We start from the raw sequence: 19,318 nt of genomic DNA, 5'->3' as shown, positions 1-19,318 counted from the left end.
TGGTTTCTGGCCTGAGGCTCCTAGGCTGCATTCCCTCCTTTTTTTCCCTCGGACTTTTAAAGGGTAGCAGCGTGACATCAAACAGGAAAAACTCCACCGTCCACATCCTCTGTGTTGTAATCAGCCCATTTGAAGAGAATACAGGGATCTCTGAGGCTCACGGAAGGCACGTCGGTTCCAGACACACACACACACACACACACACACACACACACACACACACACACACACACACACACACACACACACACACACACACACACACACACACACACACACACACACACCCTCAATTTCAAGCCAACGCTCCCACTACGACACTGGGTTGTCTGCTGACCTGCCCCACTTCCACCAGGAAATGCGAAGGCAGCCAGTGGTTCCGAAAAAATCCAGCTTCACTCATGCAGTCAACAGATGCCTGTGCAATTAATCTCCCATCAAGTCCACTCATTTTGTTTTTCTCAGTCTTTTTAATTCCAATCCGGAACTAAGCGCCCAGAGCTTTGTCTGTGCACAGCCCTAAGTGGGTGTTCTGAGGGATACAGAAGGAATCCAGGTCAGTACCAGGCAGTGTCGTCCTCTGAGACCCCCTCTTCGTGAAGATGTGGGAGACCGAGACAGAGGCACAAAAGCAAGGTTGCAGCCTTGGGAGGGTTTCGAGACGGGAGGGAAGGAGAAAGGCCTCAGAGTCCCTGCGCCTTTACGGAATGCTGAGGTTTGATTGCTTGGTTTCCCTGATTTGAACCGCCGAGGGCAACTCCACTGGTACTGTGGTCTCTCCAATAGCGTGGAGGTGAATTCAGAAACCTCATGAAGATGACAAGTCTGCTGGCTAAGCCCAGGGACCGGAGCCCGGGAGGGTCCCGGGAGCAGAGCCGCAGGCCAGGCGTCCCCACGTTTAGTGGGGGGCCTGGCTCCTGGGACTAGACGTGCCCTCTCGTGTGGGGCGACAGTCTTATCACGGGCCACCCCTGGGGGCCAAGCCACTGCACGCCTTCTAGAAAAACATACATGCGAGGGGACTGTTGCGCTTCCCACGTCCCCTCTACTGAGTGCAGACCACGTGCAGGCGGCAGGCTAGAGATCGGGGCTGCTGGCAGAGGGGAGCGATGTGATCCCCGCCCCAGGCGCTCCCAGCTAACACAGAAGGCACCATGGGAAGGGTGGTCATACAGACGCGGGCACAAAGACGTGGCATTGGTTATCCTGCCCATGCACGTGTTTTTATCGTTTACAAAGCATTTTCACGGGTATGAGCTCATCTGAACCTCGCTGCCACTCTGTGAGGTAGACTCCGCAGGTGTCATCCATATTTTAAGTTTAGACACGAAGAAATGGAACTCTTGGGGTTCACACGTCCAGAGTCACAAAACAAATAAACAGGAGAGCCGGGACAGGGTCTTCCGGTTCCCTCTGCTGCCCCTCCGATGATGATCTCAGAGACACCTGGCACTTACGGAATTTATGATGTGCTTTACTTGTAGTAACTCATTCACTTTTCATAATAACCCTTTGGAGAGGTACAGGTACTTCCTCTGTATAGATTAGGAGGCCAATGTAGACAGTTTAAATAATGCACCCAAAGATGTGCAGCTCATACCGGGAGAGGTTGGATTTGAATCCGGGTGTCCTGAGCCGTCCCCGTGTTGGGGCTGAAGCCACAAGAGCAGGAGAGACAGGTCCAGGAGCAAAGGGGCATAGTGCTCCTTGCCTGGACGCAGGATGTGTCTCTAAGACACGGGGTGCTGCCCCCCCAGGTTAGAGAGAAGATTTAGGACGCTTCAGTGCTATGTGTGAGACAGCTTTCTTTAGTGACAGCCACAGAATGGTTCGTACGTGTGTTCACCACAGGATGCAAAGCAGAGCAAACATCCTCAAGGGGCCCACGATGCGAGTGAGCAGAGAAGACCTTGTTCCATACAAGGCGCCACCATGTGAGAGGCGTTGGGTGACCAGGACGGGTGCGACATACCAGAGCATCTGGAGGACGGACAGACCTCGGTGGTGGACACTGTGGTCAAGGGGGACTTGGGGGCAAAGGGGCTTGAGGGAGACTTGCAGGGTGGGTCAGAGAAGGGTTTCCCAGTGGCTGCCAGGGCGCTGCAGGGGGCAGGGCAGGTGTCTTGAGAGAAGGATGTGGTCATGCGCTCTGGTCCCAGACTGGTTGGAGGTGGAACCTCCCTGGCCACTTCCGTGTGTCCTGTTAGGAGACAGAACTGATGTGCCGGCCTACGTCACTTCCGAAGACTCCCCACCAGCCCTGAATGCCTGGCAGGTGGATCTGAAGGCAGAGGACCGCCCAGGGGAGTAGGCTGATTTCGGGGAGAGGAAGGATCCCCCACTTGGTGAGAGTGAAGGAAGGTGCCAGCATCTCAGAGTAATTCTTCCCACCTGAGATAAGGAAACATTGAGCTTGGAGGTAGGGATTTGCCCAGTAGCAGGGATGGCAGACCTTCCAGCTCCTGGAAGACCTTCCAGCTTCCTGCCGGGGGCTCCCAACCTGGCTGCCCGAGAGAACAACCATAACTCCCCCAGAACCATCCTTCGCCCTGCTGAATGAAGGTGAGACTCTTTGCACTTGTTTCCAAAGCTCCCTGAGAGATTGTAACCCCTAAGCCTGACTCTACAGTTCTTATCAAGGAACAGATTTTGCACCCGTCCTGTGCACTGGAGTCAATACACAGGGACCGAGCCACATCTCACTGTCCATCCCCTTCCACGATTCCAGCCTAAGATGTACATGGGCTTTTCCGGGGAGTCCTAGCACCGAATGCTAAGTCCGTACAGTGCTCTGAGCCTTGTCGTTGTGGCATCTCCTCAGAAGCTTCCGAGGGTGAGGATGACAGAGCCCAGGGTAAGTGTGCTCCTTTTCTTGGCCCCTGGAGGGCATCAGCTGTCACTGCACAGGTCAGAGGATCTGGGAGCGTGTGACCTTGGGAACCAGGTGTGAAACCCTGGTACCAGATGGGAACAGGAAGCTCAGGACAAGACCGGCGGCTTGTGGGTTTTGGATATCTCTGTCCATGGATCCCATGGGGCTGCCTGGGATGCAGCAGGTGGGGACATCTGCCCTGGCGTTGGGAGAATTTGCCCCGGGAGCTCTGTGGAGGACTTCCGGTCCAGACCCTGCCTGTACAGTCATAGAATAGAGGCTCTGATTATGGCCTGGGGACTAGACAAATCTGTATTCCCACAAGTTCGTTCCTTCCCCTCATCCCCTGACTTCTCAGAATCCTCTCTGAGAAGGTGCAGAGAATTCTCTCCCAAGGTCGTATTCTCTCCATGTGAAGGTTTTCACCAATTTTCAAAAAGAAAAATGTTGTTTTGACTGTTGTTAAACTATGATGAAAAAAATTTCGAGGAATCTTGGTAAAAGAAAGACCAGGGAACGGGGCGGCGGTCTCAGGATGGGCCACAGTTTGCTTTGCTTTGTTGGACTCTGTCTAAAGTCTCCGTCTGCAGATGGAGGTCTCTGCTCCCTATTCCCACCTCGTCATGATTCTGGCTCCATCATTTCAGCAGCGGTTTCCCTGGCATCTTGCCCATCCAATCCCTGGGGTCAGGCAGACGGATGTCTAAGCCTCCAGGATGAATGGTCATAGGGGAAGAGCTCCAGCCTTCCTGAAAATGCCACCCTGTGTCTTCTCCTGACGATGAAAGCTCCACTCCTAACATCCAATCCTATGCTCTCTTCCTCTAATGCGTCCAATCAACCCACACGTAACGGTTTATGGAAAGTCTCTTCTGTGGCTAGTGTTTGCAGAAAGTCTTTAGGGAAGCCTAAGAATGAAAAAGCACAGTCCTGTTCTTCAAGGCGCTGACGATGCTCTGGGCAGAAGCCCGTTTGCTTCTGTCTGGCTCTTCCCAACCTACGATGCACACGCACACCCAGCATCCCATCTGATGCTCTGACAGTCCTGTGAGGAGTGCTAGCAGGTCACTTCAAGAACTTCACTACTCAAAGCTACAATGAGGTATCACCTCACACTGGTCCAAATGGTCATCATTAAAAAGTCTACAAATAATAAATGCTGGAGAGGGTGTGGAGAAAAGGGAACCCTCTTGCACTGCTGGTGGGAATGTAAATTGATACAGCCACTAGGGAGAACAGTATGGAGATTCCTCAAGAAACTAAAAATAGAGCTATTTGTAACCCCTAAGCCTGACTCTACAGTTCTTATCAAGGAACAGATTTTGCACCCGTCCTGTGCACTGGAGTCAATACACAGGGACCGAGCCACATCTCACTGTCCATCCCCTTCCACGATTCCAGCCTAAGATGTACATGGGCTTTTCTGGGGAGTCCTAGCACCGAATGCTAAGTCCGTACAGTACTCTGAGCCTTGTCGTTGTGGCATCTCCTCAGAAGCTTCCGAGGGTGAGGATGACAGAGCCCAGGGTAAGTGTGCTCCTTTTCTTGGCCCCTGGAGGGCATCAGCTGTCACTGCACAGGTCAGAGGATCTGGGAGCGTGTGACCTTGGGAACCAGGTGTGAAACCCTGATCCTGCAGTCCCACTCCTGGGCATATGTCCAGAGAAAACTACAATTCAAAAAGATACGTGCACCCCAATGTTCACAGCAGCGCTATTCACAATAGCCAGGACATGGAAGCAACCCAAATGTCCATCTACGTTTGAATGAATGGATAAAGAAGAAGAGGTTCATATATACGATGGAATACTACCCAGCCACACAAAAGAATGAAATAATGCCATTTGCAGCAACGTGGATGGACCTAGAGATTCTCATACTAAGTGAAGTAAGTCAGACGGAGAAAGACAAATATCGTATGATATCACTTATATGTGGAATCTCAAATATAACAGAAGTGAACTTGGCGGGAGGGACTCTGCTAGACGGTGACCAAGAGGAAGCTGTCGTGAGAACGTGGAAGGGGGAGTGGCTGGAGGTGAGGAGAAGCAGGAGATGGAGGTCTTCCTAGGACAAGAGCATCTCTTGGGAGCAAATGCTTTAGTGGCAGGACCAGCCCTGCAAGTGTACCGTGCACGCACTGCACCCTGTTGTCTGGGGCTGGTGGTACCTGGCCACCGTCTGAGACAGTGAGGGGAACTGTGCACTGGGAGGACGCCCACAGCCCAGAACTGGAGTGCAGGGGGGCATTTTAGGGCGGTGAAACTGTTCTGTAGGAGACCGTGATGATGGAAACGCAATACGGTGCGTTTGTCAAAACCCACGGAACTCACGACACGCTGTGGACCCTCACGTAAACTCTGGACCTTTATTAACCATCATGCGTCCCTATTGCCTCATCGACTGTGACAAACGTACCACTTAATGCAAGATGCTGGTAGCAGAGGAAACTGTGTGTAGGGTGGGAAAGGGGGTATATGGGAACTCTCTCCTGTCTGCTCAAGTTTTTTGTTAACTTATAACTGCTCTAAAAAAGAAAGTATATTCAAAAGAATGAGAACAAAACTCGGCCACGGTGTTTGCCTGAATCTGTGTCAAAATCACTACCTGGAATAATTCATTCCAGGGTCAGGGAAATGAAATGTGCCAGAACAGCATCTATCTGCCTGCGTAATTAGTTACCTTTCGTTCCTTTAGATAAGACGTGAGCAGATCCCTTACCCGCCCCCGTCATGTGTATCAGCTTCCCCGTCAAAGGGAACCTGTTTCTTTTGAAATCTGTGCATGCAAACTGAGGGACCATGTCCTCCCTCTGACCTGTTTCCCCATCTGTAAACTGGGGAGGTGGTGGATGGTGAATGAAACAGTCTCTGAAGTCCCTCCCGGATGCCTTAGTCTGAGAGTTTCTCTGAGGGTTGCACACTGTCTTGTCCTCCAACCCCCTCCCGCATTGTTTGCTTAATCACCTGCTACACTTGACCTGATCGACTGGGAGTTGCCCACCTGTAGACAGTGACTGGAAGTGTTTACATTCTCTGCTGGTGGCCTTGTTTCTCTCCCACTGCCTTGCTTATAATGTCCACAGTGGTTGAGGGATCAGCTCAAGCAAGGCAGACGCCTTTAATCTCTATTTTATTTATTTCTCTATTTTATTTATTTCCCCTCTGATCTGTATTATTTAGTTTTTTACATTACAGATTCTATTTCACTTCCAGTGATCGGTCTGTTCAAATTATCTATCTCTTCCTGGGCTGTGTGTTTCTAGAAACTCGTCCGTTTCTTCTAGGTTGTCGAATTTGTTGACATATAATTGTTCATAGTATTCCCTTATGGTGTTTTGTTATCTGTGGTATCAGTTGTTATGTCTCCTTTTTCATTTCTTATATTGTTGATTTGGGTTCTCTCTCTTTTCTTGGTGAGCCTGGCCAGAGGTTTGTCAATCTTGTTTATCCTTTCAAAGAACCAGCTCTTGGTTTTGTTGATTTTTTTCTATTGTTTGTTAAATCTCCATTTTATCTATTTCCTCTCTGATCTTTATTATTTAGTTTTTTAATTACAGATTCTACAGATGCTTCTAATATTTAATATCATACATAGGACTGTGTTTTTTTATAATTTAGTATTATAGGTCACTATTATAATAGAGGTACTCAGAAGGAAACCCAAATATATAAATAAAACCCTCATTATACATTCCCCAATGAAATACAGGGGCTTCTGTAATATCACAGAATCCATGCCTCTGCAGTCTCTCCTTTGGTGCCAGAACAAAGTTTATGCTGCAGGAGAAAGAGGGCTAAAGCCCTGCAGATACCTTCTCTGGGGACCCCGGGTAAGGGAAGGTCACAGAAGAGCCTGACAGCAGAGGACAGAGAATGACCAGTGGCTGCAGCCTCAAGTCCCCTTTCCTTCCCTACGTCTTCCCCCGCCTCTTTTCCGCTAACACGCTTCTTACTGGAAACCCTCTCCTGGCCTCCACCACTACAGCTCGGGGGAGATAAGACGACGCTGTGTGTCCCAGGCTGCGGGAGTGATTTCACAGAGGGTTCACTTTGGGTGAAAAGAACAGGGCTGTGCTGGTTCCGTTCAGAGTAAAGTCAGAGACTTAGGTCAGACTTGCTGGGGAAGCATGGGGGTGGGGATGGAGGAAGCGGGGACACAGCTTCTGAATAAGGATTCTGTGTGAAGTTTATCCATCTGTACCTCCCACACCTCCACCAACCAATCTCACTTTTTTTTTTAAAGAAGTTTATGATTCGAAGTGGAGCTTTCCTGAGCTGTGCGTCCTGTAAGTCCCCAGGGGTAGCAGGTGTGCAGGGCCGTTGACTCCTGGCTGCAGTGGCAGGGACCTAGGAGGATGGGCATCCAGTGTGCCGACGGGTGTCACCTTCTATGTCGGCCACCATGTGAAGACAGTTGGGAAGCCCTGTTCCAAGGTCACCAGGTAGGACCTTGCCCCAGGTATAAAACAACCCCAGTGACAAAGTGCTTTCTCACACCTACTTGGGCCCACGTGTAACCCCAGGGAGGAGGCCAGGGCAGTGTCACAGCAGGAGACATTTCAGCGGCATTCCCATGGTGATCTGAACTGAAGCCAGGACTGGTCCCCATGCCCCAAGTCTTGTGTAATAACAGAAGCCCCCCTGACATTTACAAAGAACTTTCCTAACGGAATACTCTTCACAGAACATCCTCACGTGCATTCTCGTATCGGATCTTCCCAACCACCCCGTGGGAGAATAAGAATCCCATTTTACGTATGAAGAAACTGAGGATCAATCTGGGATTTGTGCGAGGTTCTGCGCCTCGACTGTGGCAGAACACGGAGTCAGACCCCGGCCGTCTTGCTTTGAATTCAGAGTTCCGCCAATGACACCCCCCCGTCCTGTGAACATTCCTGTTTTCAGGGACTGAATTGCTGGGATGGGAACATGGTAGGCAGAGAACAACACCAGGGGAGAGCTGGGAGGACGTGGTACGCTGGGAACAAGCTCTACAGGGTGAACTTTGGAGGTTTGCTCTCTTCTAGGTGGGGAAGAAGGAGCAAAGTCTAGAACCCTCCGTGGCTCTGCCTGCCGGGCTTTGCCGGGCTACCGCCTTCTCCTAATACCCCACTCTGCTCCTTTGACCAAAACCAGAGAGAAGACAGCGATGCTTTTCAAGCTGGGACTGTTCTCAGGGAAGAACGGTGGGAGCTGTGGACTGCAGAGTCACGTGTGTGTGTGTGTGTGTGTGTGTGTGTGTGTGCGTGCGCACACACGCGCAGCCTGCCTGATCTGATTGGCGCTCGAGGGCTGCCCATCGGAACCCAGCCCGCCCTCGCAGGATGCCTGGGCCTCGTCACGCAGCCCACGTCGGAGAGCAGACATCCTGGTGCCCACTCACCTCCTTGGAGCCTGTGACCAAGGCCAGCCTACCGTGTTTGGGATGCAGCACATCCGGACCCGTGTTATCTCGGGGTCCTGGGACTCCTTGGACACACTGCCCTGCCCCCTCCCCTCCCGGTGTACACGTGGCCTCCGCACACTTCTGCGAAGGCTATTTCTAGCTGAGGGGCTGGTGATTCAGCCCCAGCCTGTAAGGTCAGGTCGTCTGCGTGCTGCAGCTGGGAAAGCCGGCCTGACGCGTTGTGGGTTCAGCAGAAAGCAGGAAGCCGGGGCTTCCGGAGGCAGGCATCCCCTCAGGTTGCTGAGGCGTAGGGCTGGGGCAGACAGGATGCTCCGGCCCGCATGATGGGGAGGGGGTGGGAGTCCGCCGGGAGAGGCAAGAACCTAACCTTCTCGCCCCTCCCGTTGTGCTCCGTGCTCAGACCCCTTGTTCCCTCTCTATCTGTGAGTCACTTGTCTGCAGTGTGGCTCGGAGTAAGCAGAGTCCTGGGGTTGGACAGTTCAGGCCAGAAACGGGGCTCTACCCCATCGAGCCACTTCCCCGCTCTGAGCCTCTGTTTCCTCACCTGTCAGAAAGGAGGTCATACCTACTGTATAGCACAGGGAACTCTGCTCAATATTACGTAACAACCTAAATGGGAAAAGAATTTGAAAAAGAATAGACACACGTATATGTATAACTGAAACAAACACAACATTGTTCATCAACTCTACTCCAATATAAAATAAAAAGTTAAAAAGAAAGGTCATAATTGTAGCTGCCTCATTAGATAGTCAACCCGATTTAATACTATGACATATGTGGTACTTAATTTCATGGGAAGGGGTCACATAGCCCCGCTTGGTAGACGGTAAATGTTTCTTGTGTTTAGGGTTCCTTTTCCCCAACCTCCCATTGCAGTTTCAGACGATTCCCACATGGCTCTCATCTGCTCTCAGAATTCCTCACAGGTGACCTTCAGAGCCATCGTCATTTCAGAGTTATTTCCGATACCTGGCACGTGTTAGGAGATTATTAAGTATCTACTGAATGAAGCGATGAGTTCTTCCCTGAGCTTGACGTGATGGCAGGACACTGAACTTGGAATGAAAACAAACACAAAACAAAAACCTGGGCTCAAGTCCCAGCCTACCCCACAGCTAGTGGCATCACCAACCATGTCAGCGAGAGCATCCCGTCTCGGTGCCCCTCACTCGGCTCCCTGTCGGTGGGACCACGGCTCGTGCCCAGGCTTCTCCTGAGGGTGTGGGGACACATGGGCGAAGGGTGTGGCTCTGCTTTGGAAGCAGCTCCAGGCAGATTATTCTTTACCTCCAGTGATTTCTGATTCCCACTCCAGGAAGCCACATCTCTTCTGTCGAACCCAGTTTCATATTCCGATGCTCTCAACTAGCGCTGAGGTTTGCCTGAGCTGTTTCCTCTTCCTTCTCTTCCTCAAAACACAGAGCTCCCTCCCTTCAGAAAGGAGCCCACTCACCTCGTAAAGGAAGCCATCCCCACCAGCCTCCCCCAGACCCGAGGGCGTCAACCAATCATCACTCCAGCCCTCCCTGCACAGATGTGTTGAGTAGCACGTGGTCTATTCCTTTGGCATGCTCTCGTGTTTTTGAGGAATTCATCCATTCACCGTAACTTTATGGCAGCCGTCAGGCACCCGTCACGCCCATGGTGCCTTTCAAGGCGAAACCACTTGATCTCATAATACACCAAATTAACAAGTTGAAGAATAAAAACCATATGATCATCTCAATAGATGCAGAAAAAGCTTTTGACAAAATTCAACACCAATTTTTTAAAAAAATAAATTTATTTTATTTTTATTTATTTTTGGCTGCGTTGGGTCTTCATTGCTGCATGCGGGCTTTCTCTAGTTACGGCGAGAGGGGGCTACTCTTTGTTGCAGTTCACGGGCTTCTCATTGTGGTGTCTTCTCTTGTTGCGGAGCACGGATTCTAGGTACGCAGACCTCAGTAGTTGTGGCACGCAGGCTCAGTAGTTGTGGCACATGGGCTTAGTTGCTCCACAGCATGTGGGATGTCCCCAGACCAGGGCTCAAACCCATGTCCCCTGCATTGGCAGGCGGATTCTTAACCACTGCGCCACCAGGGAAGCCCTCAACACTCATTTATGATAAAAACTCTCCAGAAAGTGGGCATAGAGGGAAACTACCTCAACATAATAAAGGCCATATGTGACAAACCCACAGCAAACTTCATTCTCAATGGTGAAAAACTGAAAGCATTTCCTCTAAGATCAGGAACAAGACAAGAATGTCCACTTTCACCACTATTATTCAACATAGTTTTGGAAGTCCTAGCCATGGCAATCAGAGGAGAAAAAGAAATAAAAGGAATACAAATTGGAAAAGAAGAAGTAAAACTGTCACTCTTGGCAGATGACATGATACTATACACAGAGAATCCTCAAGATGCCACCAGAAAACTACTAGAGCTAATCAATGAATTTGGTAAAGTTGCAGGATACAAAATTAATGCACATAAATCTCTTGCATTCCTATACACTAATGATGAAAAATCTGAAAGAGAAATTATGGAAACACTCCCATTTACCACTGCAACAAAAAGAATAAAATACCTAGAAATAAACCTACTTAGGGAGATAAAAGACCTGTATGCAGAAAACTATAAGATACTGATGAAAGAAATTAAAGATGATACCAACAGATGGAGAGATCTACCATGTTCTTGGATTGGAAGAATCAACATTGTGAAAATGACTGTACTACCCAAAGCAATCTACAGATTCAGTGCAATCCCTATCAAACTACCAATGGCATTTTTTACAGAACTAGAACAAAAAATCTTAAAATATGTATGGAGACACAAAAGACCCCGAATAGCCAAAGCAGTCTTGAGGGAAAAAAACGGACCTGGAGGAATCAGACTCCCAGACTTCAGACTATACTACAAAGCTACAGTAATCAAGACAACATGGTACTGGCACAAAAACAGAGATCTAGATCAATGGAACAGGATAGAAAGCCCAGAGATAAACCCATGCACATATGGTCAACTAATCTATGACAAAGGAGGCAAGGATATACAATGGAGAAAAGATAGCCTCTTCAGTAAGTGGTGCTGGGAAAACTGGACAGCTTCAGGTAAAAGAATGAAATTAGAACACTTCCTAACACCATGCACAAAAATAAACCCAAAATGGATTGGAGACCTAAATGTAAGACAGGACACTATAAAACTCTTAGATGAAAACATAGGAAGAACACTCTTTGACATAAATCACAGCAAGATCTTTTTTGATCCACCTCCTAGAGTAATGGAAATAAAAACAAAAATAAACAAATGGGACCTACTGAAACTTAAAAGCTTTTGCAAAGCAAAGAAAACTACAAACAAGACAAAAACACAACCCTCAGAACAGGAGAAAATATTTGCAAATGAATCAATGGACAAAGGATTAATATTCAAAATATATAAACAGCTCATGCAGCTCAACATTAAAAAAAGAAACAACCCAATCCAGAAATGGGCAGAAGACCTAAATAGACATTTCTTCAAAGAAGACATACAGATGGCCAAGAAGCACATGAAAAGCTGCTCAACATCACTAATTATTAGAGACATGCAAATCAAAACTACAATGAGGTAACACCTCACAGCAGTTAAAATGGCCATCATCAGAAAATCTACAAACAACAAATGCTGGAGAGGGTGTGGAGAAAAGGGAACCCTCTTGCACTGTTGGTGGGAATGTAAATTGATACAGCCACTATGGAGAACAGTATGGAGGTTCCTTAAAAAACTAAAAATAGAATTACCATATGATCCAGCAATCACTACTGGGCACATACCCAGAGAAAACCATAATTCAAAAAGACATATGCACCCCAATGTTCATTGCAGCACTATTTACGATAGCCATATCATGGAAGCAACCTAAATGCCCATTGACAGATGAATGGATAAAGAAGTTGTAGTACACATATACAATGGAATATTACTCAGCCATAAAAAGGAATAAAATTGGGTAATTTGTCGAGATGTGGATGAATCTAGAGACTGTCATACAGAGTGAAGTAAGTCAGAAAGAGAAAAACAAATATCGCATATTAACACATATATGCGGAACCTAGAAAAATGGTACAGAGGAACCGGTTTGCAGGGCAGAAATCGAGACACAGATGTAGAGAACAAATGTATGGACACCAAGTGGGGAAAGCAGTGGAGGTGGGTGGTGGTGTGATGAATTGGGAGATTGGGATTGACATGTATACACTAACATGTATAAAATGGATAACTAATAAGAACCTGCTGTATAAAAAACATAAATAAAATTTTTTAAAAAAGAAAACTTCACCTCAGCTCTCAGCTCTGCGTTAGAGGTGACATGGGTTATTACCCTCATTTTGTAGGTGAGAAGAAAATTGAGACCTAAAAATGGTGATTGACTGACCCAATGTCTCACAGCCAATGAGTTGTACCCATTTCCTCAACTGGGGAATCCTGAGGTGAGGTGGTACCTACCAGGGTTCTTTGGATGGGCTATACAGCATGGGTGTTCCGACTCCCTGATTAATACATCCGGGGTTTCCAGCCTCTGCCCTCTTACTGCCTGCCATCTGGGACAAGTTACATGGTCTCAGAGCTTAGTGAAGATGTCTGTAAAATGGGGATACACTGTCTACCTCATATGCAAAGTGCTTGATTCATAGTAGGTCCTCAACCTTCCCTCCCATTCCTTATAGCTGCTCTGGTCCCCAACGGTTTCTAATAAGTGTGTGCATATTGTATTATATTTCCATTCCCACCCGCATGAAGGGCTTTCAAGGTGAGGTGGACTGAATCTTTATCCAATTATTCGGTGACTATATACTGAGTGCCTAATATACACCAGCTGTTGTGGTAGGTTCAGAGGTAAGTGGGTGAAGCCACTATTCTTGCCTTCCTGTGCCTGCCAAAGAGAAAACTCCCCTGAGTGTGACTTGGGCCACAAGGGAGGTGTGTTTGGAAAGCTCTGGGAAGCAGCAGGAAGAGCCTCGAAACTGGCCAGGGGACGTCAGGCTGGCCTTCCAGAAGACTCAACAGCAGAGTGGAGTTTTGAAGGAGGAAGCGCTAGCCACGTGGGCAAGGCATGCTGTAGGAGAGGTTATTGTAAAAGGGGACATCACATGTGGAAATGCAGGGCTGTGGAGGGACATAGCATCTTTGGAGAGCTGTGAGAATTTCAATCTAACCACAGTATAAAAGGAGGTGAGAAGCAGTGAGAAATGAGAAGAGAAGGTGGGCAGAGACGGATTACACGTGCACCTGGATGACATATTAAGGAATTTAGATTATAGTCTCAGCCTAGGGGGACGCCCTGGAAATTTTGAGCAGGGAATCAACAGGATTACAGCTGTGTTTTAAGGGGACTTCCTTGGCCATCCAGTGGTTAGGACTCTGTACCTTCACTGCCGAGGGCCCGGGTTCCATCCCTGGTCAGGGAACTAAGATCCCACAAGCCACGTGGTCTGGCCAAATAAATAAATAAATAAATGTGGGTTTAAAGATGATCACTAGTAGCGGTGTGGTGAATAAATCTGAGGAGGGGTAAGACTATATGTAGGGAGGCCAGTTAGAAAAACTTCACAATACAGTTGACCCTTGAACAATATGGGTTTGAACCGCGTGGGTCCACTTATACGTGAATTGTTTTCAATAAGTATATTGGAAATATTTTTGGAGATTTGTGACAATTTGAAAAAACTTGAAGATGAACTGCATAGTCTAGAAATATTGAAAAAATTAAGAAAAAGTCTTGCCATGAATGCATAAAATATCTTTTCATATTTGTAGATACTAGTCTATTCCTACAGAGGCATAAGTCGAGTGATATTTAATATGAAATTAATAATGTCTTAGTTTTCTTACTGTGTTATAACTTTGTAATGGTATTGATTACACTAGGAGACTCTAAAGCAATCCTATTGCTGCATCTTCGTTATCTGTGCGTGCATTGTTATACCTGTAAAATGTGACTTTCTTTTTCACATTGTCTTTTCATTTTTGATATCCAGTGTTAGTAACGTTAGTAACACGTATAACATCTACAGTGTTTTGTATCATATAAGACAACATTGAGGTAGGTACAGACGGACAATTCATCTTGTAAACTTATGGTGCCGATAAATACATTACAGTACTGTAAATGTCTTTTCTCTTCCTTATGACTTTCTTAATAACATTTTCTTTTTCTCTAGCTTACTTTATTGCAAGAATACAGCACATAATACGTATACAGAATATGTGTTAATTGACTGTTTATGTTGTCAGTAAGACTTCTGGGCATCAGGGGACTATCAGCAGTTAAGTTTGGGGGAGTCAAAATTATACGTAGATTTTAGACCGTACAAGGGGTCGGTGCCCCTAACTTCCACATTGTTCAAGCGTCAACTATATTCTAGATGACAAATGGTAATAGACTGGACTAAAACAGGGCTCATTTGGGGCTAGAAAAAAAATAGGGTTATGAGAAATCTTTAGAAAGAAGATTCACAAGAAGAAATGATTGATTGTACACGGGGGGTCAAGTCAAGGATGACCCTTGTGTTTCTGAGTTGGGCGTCTTCAGCTGAGCTGAGTCAGGGCCCCTGGGGGTTGGCTGGAGATGGGGTGGCATCTGTCTGTCCCTGGAACTGTGCAGGGCAGTGCTGGCAAGGCTGTCGGGTTGAGATGCCAAGGCGTTGATGCCCCCTCCGCCGTCTCTGAAGGAGAAGATGGGTAACGCAGGTGTGTGCCCACATTACGCTAGGCCCAGAGCCCCATGGACAGCATCAGAAGATGTGGGTGAGGGAGACTCGGAAGGGGGACTTAGTCATGCAGGCAGGCAGAGCCTGATGGGTGATTCTGTCAACAGGAAACTGCAATCCCGCGGGGGGTGGGAGGATTAAGGTGAACTGGGACCACTGGAGGCCGGGGGTGGAATGGAGTCAATTCAAGAGGGAGATGGGGGTGGAGGACAGCACTGAGGGGGTTACACAGGATTTTGCTCCTCATGCATTTGTTTGCCTGGGCCCAGGATTGGAGGGCTTTCACACCTGTACGCTGTGCATATAAGAATCAGATTTATTTGAAAAAAAAAAAAAATCATCCCCAGTTTAGAGAACACCAGAAAGGAGTAGGTTTGGTAGGAGAGATGATGAGTTTGGGGGTGGTGGGTTTGGGGGCCTTGGGAGGTGTGTGGCTCTGGGGAAGAGAGATCAGGCGTGGTGGTAGAGACATGGGAGTTGTTTTTATGCAGGTTGTAGTGGAAGCAATCTTAAGGTTGGGCCACCAAGGGAGAGCATGTGGACTGGCAAAGGGGGGCCCTGGGTATCCGGGGGGTGATGACATTTAACAAGCTGACAACTGAGATCAAGAAATGTTACTCAGAGAGTTTTTGCTGAGAAGCTTGTGTTCCTGACTCCTGGATTAACTACCTCTGATTGCAGTGGGTTCCTGATTGAAGATGTGCAGAAAACACCACAGGCAAATGCACCGTCTTGATTAGGAGCCAGAACTTCTACACCAGTGAGTGGTCCTAGGCAGTGTGTGAGCTTCAAGGGCATCGCTAACTTTAACTTGAGATCTTGACTGACACAAAGGCAGCTTCTTCTTGGCCTCTTTCCTCTAAGCTCCCATTCTGCCCTTGATACCTGGGGTCTTACCTCTCCAATCCCCAAAGAAGGAAATGAATGAAAACATTTAAATAAAGGGAAGAACTGAAGACCCCTCTCTGAGAGGCTGGAGCAGAGCTGATCTGGTCTCTCCTCCCTCCAGCCCTGTCCTGATGCCCGCCAGGTGTCTAAGGAGGTAGAGAGAGAAAGGAAGGAACAAAAGAGATCTTAGTGGCAGAGAAGAGCATGATGTGATGTAATGTGATGCCGCTTCCAGCTACAGTTTATTTATTCCTTCTACTGAAGAGCTCCAGCTGCTAGCGTCAGGACCCCAGGGTATACCCCTCAGAGGAAGAAGCCCATTTTGTTATTGACTCACATCCGAGATTCCATTCCCAGGGCTGGAATAAAGAGGAAGTCTTCAGCTCCCTGTCAAGATCAGTGTGTGTTCTTAATGATCAGGAATGAGGAGAGGAACAAAAGGAGAGTGGGGTCTTGGGAAAGTCCGAGGAAGAAAGATTTCCAGAAAGAGGGCATGAAGAACCATGCCAAATGCTGCAGAGGGGACACACAAGCTCAGGGACCAGACTTTGCAATTTTTCATTCATGATTTTGCAAAGAATTGCTTCAACAGGGTAGGATTGGAGACCAGATTGTGTGGACTGAGGGCAAAACAAGAAATGAGGGGATGAAAGTAGAGAGTGTGGACACTCCTTTAAAGTTTGGAGAGACATTAATAGGAAGGGCCGTAAGGTGATGGTCCAAGCTGATTAATTAAGAAATTCAAGAGCAAAATGATGTGTTTATCAGACCACAAAAAGAAAAAATTTAAAAGAATATCACTGCCCGTTTTGACATTTGTTCCAATCATAAGGCTTTCACTTTGGGAGGACTTACAGGGCTAATGTGTGACTGACTGTCTTCTCCAATCAGGGAAATGGGAAATCAAGGGCTACATTTTGAATTTAAAAATGATTTTCTCTTTAAAACTATAAAACTCCTAGAATATAATATAGGAGAAAGCCTAGATAACCTTGGGTTTGGTGATAACTTTTTAGAGACATGACCAGAGGCATCATTCATGAAAGAAATAATTGGTGAGCTGGACTTCATTAAAGTTAAAACTTCTGCTCTGACAAATACAAAGTCAAGACAATGAGAAAACCAGCCACAGACTGGGAGAAAATATTTGCAATAGACACATCTGATAAAGGACTGTGATCCAAAATATACAAATAACTCCTAAGACTCATCAATAAGAAAACAAACAACTTGATTAAAAATTGGGCATAAGACCTGAACCTCACCCAAAGATGCTATACAGATGGCGGATAGCATTCAGAAAGATGCCCCACATCATATGTCACCAGGGAAATGCAAATTAAAACAATAATAAGATGTCCCTACACACCTACTATATTGGCCAAAATTCAGAACACTGACAGTGCCAAATGCTGGTGAGAATGTAGCCCCACTTTGGAAGACAGTTCAGCAGTTTCTTACAAGACTGACATAGTCTTACCATATGATACAGCAATCACACTCCTCGGTACTTATCCAAAAATGTCTACACAAAAACCTGAAAATGGATGTTTATAGCATCTTTATAATTGCCCAAACTGGGAAGAAACCAAGATGTCCTTCAGTAGATGAATGGACAAATAAACTGTGGTATATCCAGATAGTGGGATATTGTTTAGCGCTAAAAATAAATAAGCTATCAAGCCATGAAAAGAAATGGAGGAACGTTCTATGTATATTACTAAGTGAAAGAAGCCAATCTGAAAGGGCTACATACTGTGTGATTCCAACTATATGACATTCTGGAAAAGGCAAAGCTATGGAGACAGTAAAAGGATCAGGATTAGGGGCGGGAGGGATGAATAGGCAAAGCACAGAGGATTTTTAGGGCAATGCAGTGAAAATACTCTGTATGATACTATAATGATGAATATACATCATTTGATACATTTGTACAAAACCAGAGACTCTATAACAACACCGAGAGTGAACTCTAATGTAATCTGTGGTCTGTGGGTGATGATGACGTGTCAATGTAGGTTCATCATTTGTAACACATGTGTCACTCTGGTAGGGCATATTGATCATGAGAAAGCCTGTGCATGTTGGGGTCAAAGAGTGTACGGGAAATCTCTGTACCTTCTTCTCAATTTTGCTGTGCACCTAAAGCTGCTCTAAAAAATTAATTCTTAAAAAAAAAAAAGATTTTCTCCTTCCATTGTCCATGTACCTTACAGCTTGATAAGTCTGGCAAAACCAGAGGATTGAATTTAGAAGATAGAAGGCAATTGCTGTGTGCTGCTATAATATTTGCTGTGTGATATAACTTCAGCATGTACATTTATCAAATAAATATTTATTGAGTAGCTTTGCTATGTGATAGTTTATCAGAAAAAAAAGATAGACATGACCTCTGCTCTCAAAGTGGTTACTGTCTAGCAGCGAAGAAAGACAATTTTATAAGTCGCATTAAAGTGTGATAAATGTTGCAGTAGGGGTGGAACACAGACCCAGGAGAAGGTACGGCAATGGGTCCCATCCAGGCATAGGGGTCAGTGAATAACCAGGAGGAAATGATGGAGGACCGAGATCTGAAAGATGAGCAGCTTTGGAAACTATAGAAAAGTAGAGAGGTAAAAAAAATATGTATACTCTCTCTGAACGTGAATAATTATTTGATAACAATTCAGTGTATTTTCTTCTGATCTTCCTTTCTTGAACACTTTTTTTTTGTTTTATGAAAATAAGTTAGTCATAAATAATTTAAGAAAATAAAGTAAAAAATGAACAAAGAATAAAACTAAAAGAACAAAGTTAAAAAAAACCTGCCGCCCATGGATCTCCACCCTTGAATGAACATTATGGTAGTAATCTCCATGTGTATCTTTATAGACAGAAGAATGGGTAGAAATGTTAACAGAATTATATTTAAAAAAATGGGATCATACTACATGTTCTACTTTTCACACAAAAATGTTTTAATTCGTTATTACTTGGATTTAATGGAACTGAAAGTGGTGAGGGAATTGGTGAACTTCAGTTAAATGTGTCATTTGCACAAGAGATATTGTTTTGATAAAATCCTTCCACATTTAAGAAAATAGATTATGAAAATATTATGAAAAACATTAAGAGGTTAGAATCATCGCCTATCTATTTTTTGTTCACTGATTTAAATTCGGCGGTTTCGATTGGGTAAATGCTATGAAAAATAAGATAATCAGTATCTCTCATGTGTCCGCGCTCTCCTCACAACTCCCTAATTTTGTTAATTATATTATTAATTTTACATTGTCAAAATTTGTTCTACGATTGTTTAGTCTTCAGTCAGTATCTAATGGTATTAGTGTTTATCGCCTGTACTCTTTCAGCTGTTTCTCCTTTTCTGAATTTTTATTTGGATTCATATTTTAATATGTAAAATG

This window comes from Globicephala melas, chromosome 10 (genome assembly GCF_963455315.2).
Source record: "Globicephala melas chromosome 10, mGloMel1.2, whole genome shotgun sequence".
In the NCBI taxonomy this organism is placed as follows: domain Eukaryota; kingdom Metazoa; phylum Chordata; class Mammalia; order Artiodactyla; family Delphinidae; genus Globicephala; species Globicephala melas.
This window is presented reverse-complemented; position numbering follows the sequence as displayed.